The sequence below is a fragment of the Otolemur garnettii genome, unplaced genomic scaffold, assembly GCF_000181295.1.
Source record: "Otolemur garnettii isolate 467f Iridium unplaced genomic scaffold, OtoGar3 scaffold00080, whole genome shotgun sequence".
Classification (NCBI taxonomy): Eukaryota; Metazoa; Chordata; class Mammalia; order Primates; family Galagidae; genus Otolemur; species Otolemur garnettii.
In genome coordinates this window covers 4,953,561-4,966,741 of record NW_003852475.1, presented here as the reverse complement: position 1 = coordinate 4,966,741, position 13,181 = coordinate 4,953,561, and the positions used below count along the sequence as shown (strand labels likewise).

Genomic DNA, 13,181 nt, shown 5'->3' with positions numbered 1-13,181 from the left:
AATCAAAATGGTAGGATCATGGGAGCTTGCCCAATCCATTCTTGGCTCCACTAATATAGTAAGATTCTTCTTTTAATCATCACAATAAACAGAGACTGGAAAATGGCCATTGGATTTGACAAGTGAAAAGCAATTCGAGACTTTGGTCAGAACCATTATCAGCTAGAACAGAATCCAGAATCTTTGAAGAGTGAGTGCAAAGTGAAGACTCTGAGAAAGTTCTACTGGTTTCAGAAGCTAGAGTTTCAAAGAAACGCAAGAGATGAGGAGGTAACTAGAAAGGAAGTAAGTAGCAGATGTTTTGTTTTAAATGAGAAAGTCTTGGACTTGCACACACTACATATTAAGTTCTGACAGTACATTATAAATAGTATTAAATTTCACTCTATCATCCATTGTTTCATTTTTGTTCTTGTTAATAAAGTTTCTATAAATCCAAAAGAATGGATAATCTTATTGGACCTCTCCCATTTTGCAACTGGTTAAACCTGTGGAGCAGTGTGCTTGCTTTCCCTCTACCCACCATTTAATCATTTCATTTGTTGGTTTCAATCAGATGACATCTCCATACACAAGTCTAATGTCAAAACTTAAGACTGCTTTTTCCCTTTCAGTTGAACTGTTCACCTCCCCATCTCTCCTCTTTTCCCATCATTTCTCACCTTGGATCCTCTTTCCTATGACTCAGAGATACGTGGTAGGGGCGCACGTGTGTGTCTGTGTGTGTGTGTGTGTATGTGTATGTCGGGTGATGCATCATTGGAAATTTGTATGTCCTTCCAAATTTCCAGAATTTCCATCAGCCTATGTTCACTTCTAAAGCCTTTGCAGCATAAGTTATTTTATACTATTTTGAGCCTCTTTTAACTTTCAGTTGTTGGAGCAGGGTATCTACTTTGCTACTTCAGGTGCTTTTGTCTTGTAGGCATTTACTAAGCATATATGCTTGCCAATCTCATTGCCAAATCAATGGATAATTCTGTCCCTGTGTACATTTCCCCACCACACACTGAAACATGCCAGGACAAAACTGTTTAGCTTAGATTATAAGGATTTGGGTCTCTCTTTATTTAGCCTATGCTGTGAGCATCACAAATTTTCAAAACCTTGAGTTTGATAATGCTATCAAGTTTTATGTGAACCAGTAAACCAGAGATGCTTGCACTGCCAGGCTATAGGAAGGTGTCGTGATTACTACTGCTGTTGTTTTTAATGACTCTTCAAGAAGTTTCTTAAGCCAGAGACTTCAAAACACTATATGAAATAAAATCTTATATTAAAGAGAAAATAAATAACCCTTCTTGAAGACTTGCAAATATAACCCAGACAAAAACAAACAGGTAGACAGTAAGCCCGGGTCCTTTCCAAGCTGAATCTATTCATCTATAAAACCTCACAGATTCCATTTTTATCTCTGAAGCATCCTTCCGCTTTTCTTCTATCTCCCCATAAATTCCATTAAATTCTACAGGGCATGGCCAGTTCTGGGCATCTCTGGACACCCTGACTGGGCCAGGCATGGCACACATATGACACACTGCAGGCAAGTAGTACATAACCAGTGGCTAAATTTGCCTTGATGAACCCAGTAGGCTGGGAAGGATTCTCTATCAAATTGTATAAAACTTTTGCTTGTAAAATGCTAAAGAAATATCTTCCTGATGATCTGCTGCCCTCATTGGTTATGTCCACTGGTCTATAACTGGCCCCAGTAGGCAAACTAGCAATGCAGCTTATTCTGTGAACTTGACGGGACATTCAAAATCCATCTCTGTAGTTTATACACATGTATAACCTTGCTCATTTTTAGCTGATTCCTTTTGCTCACAAATATTAAGTGGTCCTCCTGGTACTGTTTAGCACTGTATTCTTCAAGAGTCACTGGGAGTCCTATGCAGGCATATGTAAACACACTTTCATCCTGCTCCACTCCCCACCTCCCATACGCATACTTCCAACGATTACTTAGTGTGACGTGGTTCTCTGCCCTCTGAACCAATAAATCTGCTTTTATACTGAAGGAGTTTGTAACTAAGACTAAATCCCAACATGGCCCTGGCTTCTGAAAACAGAGGTCTACATTCTCCTTTCTTCAAGTGAATACGGTTTTTTTTCAAGTGCAGCTGGACTGTTGGAAGTCACCAAATGGAGTGAGTGGAGCTGATTCAGTCCAAGGAGTAGAACAAAGACTGGGATTAGAGTTTATTTGTCTTCATTTTTAAAATGTAAATTTTATATAGATAATCCCACTATAAATACAGTGTTATAGCTATATTTCAATTCACATGTGCAAACAAAATTGATACACCTTTTTTCATTAAATTCAACATACCTATTACATAGTTATTCTCTGTAAGAAAGGGCCCTAATATGAGTAAGATGCATTCTCTCCTTTTACAAAGCTCATACTGAGTAAGAGAGAGCAACATATGTAAATAAACTGACTTGGCTTTGCCAAGGGCAAAGGGATTTTATGTCTCCCCAGGTAAACCATAAATTCCTAGATATTGGGGCTGATATCCTATACTTGCTTTTATCCTCTCCATGCTATGGACACAGCAGGTGCTCAATAAATACTGTAAGAGCTTATTCATACAGCTTACAAATGCATCTTACACTTTGCATTAGTTCATCTTGCTGTGTGAAAAAATGTTTAGTTATTAAAAAAAAAAACTACAAGAAGTGCTTCATTGGGACATATATGATGTTCTCAGTGTGACGTTTTTATTTCACCAACTCTCTGTAATCTGAATGAAATACCTAATAATTGTGTACATAATTAGATGACACATCCTTCCAGTCTGGCTCCACGAGGAAATTCCTCCCTACGTAGGAAGGAATTCTGCGTCCCTGCGTAACAGAAACCTTGTTCTTAATATTCTTTTAATTAGCAACTAAAGTCAGATTTAAGCTATCTGTGTAACATGTCCCTGCAACTGAAAAAGCTTAAGAAATGTTAAAATGTTTCACATTGTCATGTATAGCTGAATAAAAGTTGCATTCACAAAGGAAACACATGTTTATATGTTCCACACAATGAAAGGTATGTCACATTCGGTTTTTTCAATTGAAGCATGTCATAGCCCAGAGGGTCAGTTACTATCAGAAATTCAACTTGAGAAAAGCCCTTCAGATCACTGAGAAAAATGCTACCTAACAGGGAATGAATCAAACCTACAAAAATATTACTACCATTTGATCAGAAATACCCCTTTGGTGGGCTGCATATCATTTCTGACTATAGTCTTCCTAATAATGACAGCATATAAGAGGGCTGAGAAAAACACATCAAGTGTAAATTAGAAAAACTGGCTAGATTTAATCTTAGTTAAATTTTTTTTTCTTTTTCCCCGTCTCATCCTTCCTAAAGACAAGCAAGTCTGAGGGTATGTCCATTTCATATACATCAGGCAAACCAATAAATGCAAAAAAAAAAAAATTAAAAACAAAGGAAATTGGGATTATTTAGCTTAGAAACAAGAAGTGTGAGGTGATTTCATAATGTGCACCAATAGTTACAAAGCAGAAGCAAGCCAGATGTGTTCCATCCTCACAAATGAAAGGCATATGGGATTCAGTTTTTAATAGATGAAATACAGAGAAATCTTTTTATCTTACTGATTTAGAAAGTAAATTTGCTCCTAAAAGAAGTCATGAAAGTGTTTTCAGTTTTTTTTTTTTAAGAGGTTATTCATGCTGGTATATAAGGGCAAAATTAACAAGTAGATGAATGGGCTCACATATGCAAAGACTAAAGACTAACAGTGTACACATCGGAAGGAAACCTTCTTTTGTCCTTACAGGTGGTGGAAAGGACTTGTGAATAGTATGGATTCCAGGCATGTCCAGTGTGGTGGCCATCTGCCATGTGTAGTTACTGAGCGCTTGAAACACAGTTTGAACTGAGATATGCTTGGAAGTGTAAAATACAAACTGGGTTTCAAAGACACAATATGTCAAAAATCAAAAACATCTTGCCAGTAACTTTTTCATAATCAATGCATATTGAAATGACAATATCCTAGATAATGATAATGATAGTGTTAATGAGATAGATTATTAAAATTAATCCAAATTTTTTTCTCCTTTAATGCGACTACTAGAAAAATACAAGATGGCATATGTAAGCTGTATTTGTGGCTTGCGTTCTGTTTCTACTGACCAGTGCCCAGCCAGAATCAGACCTCTGAGGTACAGTTCCTGACCTGGGGTAAGTCACTTACTACTTCTGCATCTGTAAATTGGAAATAACAATACAACTCATTTCATAAGCTTATTGAGAGGATTTCATAAGTTAATCTATGTAGACAGTATCTGGCACATACCATAATACATGTTCAATAAATCTCAGCTATTGATATCCAAAGCACATGTCCTCATTGCAGAACACCCTAACATACAGTTGCTCATCCTCTGCTTGTACACACCCAAAGATCTAGGAACTCACAGCACATTTCCTTGAGACAGCCTATTGCATTTCTAGATAGCTCTGAATGTGAGAAATTCATTCCTGAAATTACTAAAAATCTCTTTGCAACTTAAACTCTTCTGAGCTTCTTTCTATGTGATTCTGAGAAGCAAAGAATGAAACTGGTAAGATTCTAACACTCCATTTCTCCAGAAATTGTTAAGAGTATTCAAAATGAATTTGATGCCCTTCATGGAAGTTCACATCAAGACACTTTCTGATAGGCTCGGCACCTGTGGCTCAAGCGGCTAAGGCGCCAGCCACATACACCTAAGGTGGCGGGTTCGAATCCCCAGCCCGGGCACACCAAACAACAATGATGGCTGCAACCAAAAAAAAAAAGAAAAATGGCCAGGCGTTGTGGCGAGTGCCTGTAGTCCCAGCTGCTTGGGAGGCTGAGGCAGGAGACTCGCGTGAGCCCAGGAGTTGGAGGTTGCTGTGAGCGTGATGCCATGGCACTCTACCCAGGGGGATAGCTTGAGGCTCCGTCTCAAAAAAAAAAAAAAAAAAAAAGCCACTTTCTGATAAGCCATGAAAACACTTTCTCAAAACAGATCTTCTGAACTGTGATTTCTCAAACATGCTTAACCAAAGAACAACCCTTCTCTTCTCAAAAAAGTTTTCCCTTTGATCAAGAACACTCTTTCTGTTTGGATACACATGGAGCAAAAGGGACAGACAAGGTCACCCACATAACCAGTTTATGGTGTTTGCAAGGTCACCGCCAGTCAACCCCCATTCACATCCAAAAGCTAGTTCACCTGTGGCTCAGTGAGGAGGGCACGGGCCCCAAATACTGAAGGTGGCAGGTTCAAACCCGGCCCCAGCCAAACTGCAACAAAAAATATCGAGACATTGTGGCAGGCACCTGTAGTCCCAGCTATTCGGGAGGAGGAGGTAAGAGAATCACCTAAGCCCAAGAGCTGGAGGTTGCTGTGAGCTGTAACACCACAGCACTCTACAAGGGCAATGAAGTGAGACTCGGTCTAAAAAAAAAAAACCAAAACAAAAACGCTAATTTTCCCCTTTTTCTTCTCTTTATGCCAATTTGAAAAGCTAATGCTTTGCCTACTGGGCAGAATTTTTCTGGCCTAATGATAAGCCATTAACAAAAAAAAAATAAGGCATGAATTTCCTATATATTTTGTACGTATGATGTTTTGAATCTTCCAATGGTTCCCTTGGAAGCCAACACTTCTATATGTGAACATGTCAAGCTCTTTACAATTCTAAGATGTTATAATCTTCATACACAAGGCCTGTGCCAGTGCAAAATGCAGCCTTTTTCCATATTTTCAATAATCTTCTTGTCAGGTATCTCCAGTCTGTACAGTCTCTGGCCATAGGGAAGTGTGCTCTTCTAATTTGGAGAAATTCCAGTAGAGGGTAAGACTGAAATTGCTGACCAAAACTTCAGGCTCTAGGGCAGTCTGAGTTATCAAAAACAGAATGGGACTTAGAGTCCAACAGACTAGGATATAGATTTTGGTTGTATGATTTACCTGACGTATTATTAGCCTTAGACAAGGTCCTCATATGATAAATGGGAATAAAGAACAGGACCCACTTTGTAACATTATTACGAGGATTAGACATACCAATTCTAATGCACCTACCTTGCTATGCAGCATGTTGAAGGAAATCAATAATTAGTAGTCATTCTTATTGCTTACCTTGATAACTTTAAGCCTTACAGATCTTCAAACAGCTATTATCACCCAGGCCTCTTCTTCCCAACACCTTCTCCTTCTCAATATTTTTGAAGATTCTCAGTAGAAAGTGGTACCCTTTCCCGTTAAAATCCTTTTCCTTTTAGAGACAGGGTCTCACCCTGTTGCCTACTGGTACAACTATAGCTTACTAAACTCTTGGCTGAAGGAATCCTCCCCTTCAGCCTTCTAAGTAGCTGGGACTAGAGGTGTACACCACCACCCTTGGCTATTTTCTTTTTTTTAACTATTGTTAGAGACAGGGGTCTCACATTGTTGCTCAGGCTGGTCTTAAACTTAAGTAAGCCTTCTGCTTCATCCTCTCAAAGCATTGGGATTACAGATATGAGCCACTGAGTATAGCCAAACTCTTTACCATCAGAATTCCACATGAAGATGCTAATAAGAAAATAGATTCAATCAAACATTAAAATTAGAATTTACCACCTGAGTTGTTCGGACAGAGAGAGGGCTTTGTGATTTGGCATAATCAGAGAAAGCTCAGTGGAAGTATAATTACAAACGGATCTTGACATAATTTAGAAAATTGGGGACAAAGGAAGTGGAAAAAGCTGCATTTTTGGCCACTTTAAATAGGTGTGAGTCTTATGGGTGAATTCAAAGAGATAGGCTTCACAATAACTAAGAAAGGCTATGTTAACCAATTTGATGAAAATATTTCAAATTTTATATAAAACCAGCACACTGTATACTCCATGACTGCATTAATGTACACAGCTATGATTTAATTAAAAAATAATAATAAAAAAATAAAGAGATAGGCTTGATAGAAGAAGAAGGTAAATAACAGGAAATTAAAGATAGGCATGAGTTAAACTGATGTAGGGTATAGAAAACCATTTTTTCTGTTCAAGAAAGAAGCACAACTTAAGTTGTATTTTTCAGGGCCCAGAGAGTAGTATTTAGGTTTAGTTTTTAGCTAGAAGAAATCCAAAAGAAAGCACCAATTTTCCTTAAAGAGTCTGCAAAAGTCATTAGTATCCCTTGCCTCTCTGTGGTTGGCCAGAAGGTATCTCAGTTCATAGAATGGGTGAGCTCAGATGAAATGAAGCCCTATTAACAATACTTAATCACAAAAATGAATGGAAGTCAATATGAGATAAATTGAGTTAAATCCGTAGACCAGCAATGGAGATGGAAAAATATATATATATTACTTTTTTCTCCCAAAGAAAAAGCCCTGCTGAACTACTCTCACATACACACATTTTAATTAAGTAGTCTGAAACAGTTATGAGGTAGAATTTATAGCTGTGGCAGATAACCTGGGTTAGAAATTTGGGCTCTGCCTCTTACCAGGAATATGACTTAATATTCTTGTTACTATATTTTCTAAGAAAAAAATAAATTAAAGGAAGAATAGCTCTATATGAACTGATAACTCAGCAGAAAGCCATCTTGGTACCTTTGGGCTCTAAGGGAATATAAACACAATATTTAAGTGTTTTTAACATATGTAAATGTTAGAGAAAATTTAAATGTAAACAGATTTCAAATTCAGCTACTCCATAATACCAGTGATTACATTTATTCCCCTTGTTATAAGTAAGACTATCAAGGGATAATATAAAAGATATGTACCCACAAGCACAAATCACTCAGGATGGCCTCTGGCAATATCCCTGGAGTGGGTTCTTGCCATAGCAAGGGGCTATATTGAGAGATAATCTAAGGGGTGTTGGGGAAGTGGCCTGTAAAACTAGGGTGATAGTGAGGCCTTCAGGGAATTCAGAAGTACCCATTTACCTATTGATACACAAATATTTCAACATTTCACAACCACTAAGTCTACATCAATGCACACTGGCCATATTTCCCTGAATGTGTCTAATGTAAGCACAAAAGGCAGAAATCAATAGATGACAGCCCAGAAGCAAACTCTGTAAGAGGAGATTACTGCAAGCCTCAGTCTTATTATAATTAAAATCTTTCATGTATGCAGACTACATGGTATGCTTTTAAAAATAACCATCTGAAAGGACCCAAATTAAAGCATGCATTACTACAAAATTACAGCCTATGACCAAGGCAGTCATGCCTAAACTGCCATGAAGTTTAGAGCTTTACGCAACATTGTGATTCTTCCAGAAGTAATGAGCTGTTCGCTAACATAACACTGGGACACAAATCAGCACCAACCTTCATGCAGGCAAGTGGAACACAGCAATGAGCTTCTTTCTTCCCAGTCAAGGCATTGAAGAATTGTTTGCACGTTACTTAGGATTCTGTTTTTAGCCACAGTATATTTAATTACAAGAGGCTCATAATTAAAATATGCCTAGAGAGGCAAAATCAGAGGCAAGCATGATGGCCCTTGCTGCAAAATACCTAAGTTAAACAATGATAGTGGTTTCTTTTTCTTTTCCACAGAGAAAATATTTTTACACTTTCACAGATCCCCACATCTAGGTCAATGTCTAATCTTTTCTAGCATAAGGACTTCCTTTTTTTAACTTCAAAAAATTCTACTGATTTCCATATGACAACAAAAAGTTGTACTTTTAAAATCCATAAATTGAAAAAACGCCTAGTAACCAAAGCCAAATATGAATTTAGTGATGCTTTTAAACATATTGTTTAATTCTTCACAACAGCATATACACACTCTTAAAATGCAATTGTTCCTATATGTGCCAGATGGCCTAACTGCTCCTCTTACACACCAGACTTTTTTTTTTTTTTTTATTGAATGGTGACTATGTACATTAATGCAATTCTGGGGTGCAGTGTGGTGTTTTCACATACAATTTGAACCATTTCCAACAAACTGCTTAACATAGCCTTCATGTCATTTTCTTAGTTATGATGTTAAAACATTCATATTCTACTCTTAGAAAGATTCACTTGTACACACCAGACTTATATTCAGCTCCCCACCTGCAATCACTCTCAGTCCCCACCAGCAGTGACATTCTATTCTACAGCATCTCTACAAGTTAGTTTCAAAATGTGACCAAAAGATATGGAGTGATTAAATTTCATGAGTATTCTATTTTCAGATGAAATGTTTGATCTAGTAGCTACAGAATGCTCATAATAAATCACTGGTGGATTAAAAACTAGGACAAAAAAAACTACAATCTACATTTTGTGTAACTAGCCTACTTTAGATGATACACTCAGAAAGAAAGCATTATTCTAGGAATTCAATCACTAGGATTCATATTTCCTTCTCAGTCAAAAGATACATACCATATAACAGGAAACTACACCTAATCCCCTTGGCTTGTTAGTTATATGAATAATCACCTACAAATATCCTACCAAAAACATCTTTATCTATGGGGAAATTTTAAAGGCTTAATAAAATGTTCATTATCTCCAAGTGAGGGTGGCTGTGATTCTAGGTCTGCTAAACTCTAGATCCCACTCACACTCACAATAGCAAATTTCTAGAATTAAAAGAGGGGTTAAAAAAATCCTTCTTTTTTCATGGGCTTAATGTGTTAATTTTCAAGTAGATATTAATCTTATTAAGAGCTCTAAATTAAAGACCAGTGTTATATTTGGGGAGCTGCCTGGTTTTAAAGTGAAAGCAGCAGCTTCCTTTATTGTGATATACTGAGTCATGACTTTTTCTGAAAATATAAAGTACTTGCTATGCAACCCATACTCAAATGTCCAAAGACACATCTAAGTAACTCATGTAAATATAGTTTTTGATACTCTAATACCCAATAATTCTTCAAAGTCCCATCCTTTGTCTCACTTTGTTTCTAAAGCATCTTTGCAGCTTTATTAATGGTGCTGTTTCTTTCCTCCCATCAAGTGGTATAGTTGTCACTACTTAGAATCCTTTAAACTGTTTATCTTAATTGTATATTTAATATATTGTATCATTTATCATTTTGACTGTTAACTCAATAGAACCAGTCAACTAGTCTTCATTCTATTCAAACTTTTGAAATGATGTTATTACTTCAATACCTAATCTTTGTGAAGGTGTACAGAACAGCAAAATTGCAGTTTTCACAAGATTTTCTTTCCTTTGACGGAATCGCATGACTCTAGCTTCAATTTGCAAAGTATAATTAAAATAAGTTGACATGCCTTAGAATTTTTCTTGTTTGGACACTCTTCTTCTGCTAACTTAGCTCCTATCTTTCTATTTTGCTTTTTTTAGTCTATTATTAATGGGCAAATGTTTTTTATAGATATTAATAAAAGAATTATTCCTTCAGAAATACTATCTGCAGCAAGTAGACAATAGCCTTTCTGATGGGGTACATTTTAGCAGTACTATTTGTCTTTACTTCTTTGACTTTCTCTCAAAAGGCACACTCAGCAGAGAACAGAAAGGTACCACTTCTTACCAATTTATTAACTTCAATCCTCAAACACCTAAGTCTGTGTTTACACCATTTTTTATGATCAGTAATTATTTTCTACCTGTCTGACAGCATTCCTGTTTCTTAGCCTTTCAACCCCCTAACAAGCTTCGGAGAAAAACAACAGGGGTTAGAGGGAATTAAGAAACATTCTAAAATTCATTTTCCAAGTATTGATTTAGATATTAAAGTAGATATAAAGTGAGACCATTGTACTATGGGACCTCAAAATAGACTATCAATGTTCACTAGCAGTAGACCTTTTCTGGACCACACATCTCCAACCCGTATCACAGATAAATCTCAAATTTTCAGAACACTAACCAGTCTATAGGTGTTCCAGACTGCTGATCCTGATTGTGTTGATATGCAAGACTGCCCCTCATTTTTAAAGCTAACAATTACAAATTATTTTAGAAGTATGTACATATGTTGTCATAGAGTCAGGAAAATTATCTTCATATAATTTTTTGTCACTTAAATTTGTACTTAACCAGTTTCCAAAGTTCAACACTGAGTGGGCAGGTAAAAAAAAAAAAAAAAAAAAAAACCCAGCCAAGAAAAAAAAGAAGCCAATTCCAAGGAATCTACCTGGTTGGCTCATCCACATAGAAAGAAGAGAACTGGCCACATTAAGTTTTAAAAGAAGGTGCCTGCTATCAGTGGCCTTGACGTTTAAAAACAGCAATGCATCAAAGTGAGGCCTCATGACTGGGACTTTATATAGCTTTTTAACCCACAAAGGACATGAGCTTCCACTCAGCACTGAATAGGACTTGATTTGGTTAATAAACCCTTCAATGGCTTTCAAAAAGCCTCATCCAACTGCAGAGTATGGTCAAGAGCACAAAAAGATTTCCCTGGAGATCACCTCTTCCCAGTAAACCCAGATTGCTTTGACACTGCCAGGGAGATAATTGTATAACTTTGATATCCCAAGCCTACCTGTCCAAAGGAAATTCCAAACACAGAGGTTCATATGCAGATACAACCCCACAGGGCTGATCAGGTTGGCCTGATCCTGACTGTGTGGGTTACCACTTCCATGATAACAGAGCACCCATAGACAGTAGGTACAGATCCTCCAGTTGAGTTGTTATTTTAAAAACACAAATGCACTTGAAAGAGGAGGATACCGTAGACCACCCCCAGCAATCAACGGAGCACCAAAGTACCCTGGTGTCTTCCATAGAATATGTCAGTGTCCCACAATTTTAGAACTTCACCTTGACTGTATAGAATTGAACTGCAATATCTCTTACTTACAGGATGCTCAAACCTCAGAGATTCCAAAAAAAAAAAAGTTCCCTTTGGTTCTTAGTTTCCCCCCCCAAAAAAGTGGGGTTTTTTCTTGTACTTAAGAGTGTAAAAGAGTTTAACCCCCTCTCCTAAGTACCTCCTCCCCAAGTTTTCCAACTTCAAAACTCAAAATACTGCTCTGCGAAAGAGCAAGGGTTCATTTGCATATTCAGATAACTTTAATATTGAGGGAGGCATAAAAAGAAAGGTGACAGGTGTAGATAGGTGATGCCTCAGAAAATATGCGTGCCCTCCTCCTTGCCCCTCACTCTCACGTCCTGTTCCCAGTTTTCTCTAGACAAACAGCCCATTCTCCCCAGCTCGCCCCTCACCTTCTGCAGGGAGAGTGGAAATATAAACTGTTGCTGCAGCCTCCTGACACTCTACTGATAAATCAGAGGAAGATGCAAAACTTCTTGGCTTTGTCAGCTGTCCTCCACGAGCATTAGACACCCACGCGCAGATTTCGCAGTCAGCGCTACCGAAAGGGAACCCTCAGTCAACCTGTTTGGAAATTCCGCAGAACTCCCGGCCCTCCGATCTTGGGTTCCCAGCCTCACCGCGCAGGATGGGGGACACCTGGCTCCCTTCATCGGTACCCCGCAAAGCAAGCTGGAGGTGAAGGGAAAAGAGCTCCTGCCGCCAGGATCCCACGGTTCAGTTCGGCAGCCAGAGAGGGTGCCCAAGTCTCCGCGTGGGGTGTCCCGGCCCACCCTGAGGGTCTCCACACACTGCGCCCCCCGGCAGCCTACCCTTTCCGCAACCCCCAGGCAGAATAGTCGGAGAAGCTCGTTTCCAAGTTCTCGCGCCTGCCCGGGAAAAGGGGTGACGGAGGGTGCCCAGAAAGGAGTGCAAAGTCTGTGCCGGTGGCGCGCCCCCAGCCCCGGAGGTTGCCACCTCACGCCCCACCGGGCCGGCTAGTGCACCGGCTTCCCCAACTCGGGGCTCAGTGCAGTCGCACTCACCCGCCTCGCCCGAGCTGCTGCCGTAGCCTGTGGGCGCCGCCAAGCCCCGAGGTTCCCGAGCTTCCCGTGCGCAAGAAAGATGGTGGTGTGTGTCGGGAGACCACCCATTCCAGCGTCTGGCAACCCGGCGGCGACTCTGGCGCCTCAGCACTGAAGGAGGAGGAGGAGGAAGGAACGGCGCAGTCGGACGCCATCTGCTGTACACCTCTGCGCAGCCATTGGCTGCCTGGTGCGTCCCCCGAGCTGCTGGGCGCGGGGCCGCGGGGAGCTACCTTGCGCCTCGCCTTCCCCGGCAGCTGCTCCCCGCCGCCCCTCCCCTCCCCTCGCCCGCCTCCGTCTCCTCCCCTCCGCCTCCTCCCGGGCCTCCGGCCGACGCTGTCAGACCCTCGGC

General features: G+C 39.5%; 1 protein-coding gene across 1 annotated transcript in view; it reads right to left on the bottom strand.

Annotated features, from left to right (window-relative positions):
- THSD7B (thrombospondin type 1 domain containing 7B) overlaps window positions 1–12,925 on the bottom strand; it is a 1,042,983-nt gene extending 1,030,058 nt beyond the window's left edge. The window contains exon 1 of the mRNA XM_023515847.1: window positions 12,791–12,925. The gene's annotated coding sequence lies outside the window, so the exon portion shown is untranslated. The remainder of the gene's footprint in view (window positions 1–12,790) is intronic.
- Between the last annotated feature and the right edge of the window lie 256 nt (window positions 12,926–13,181).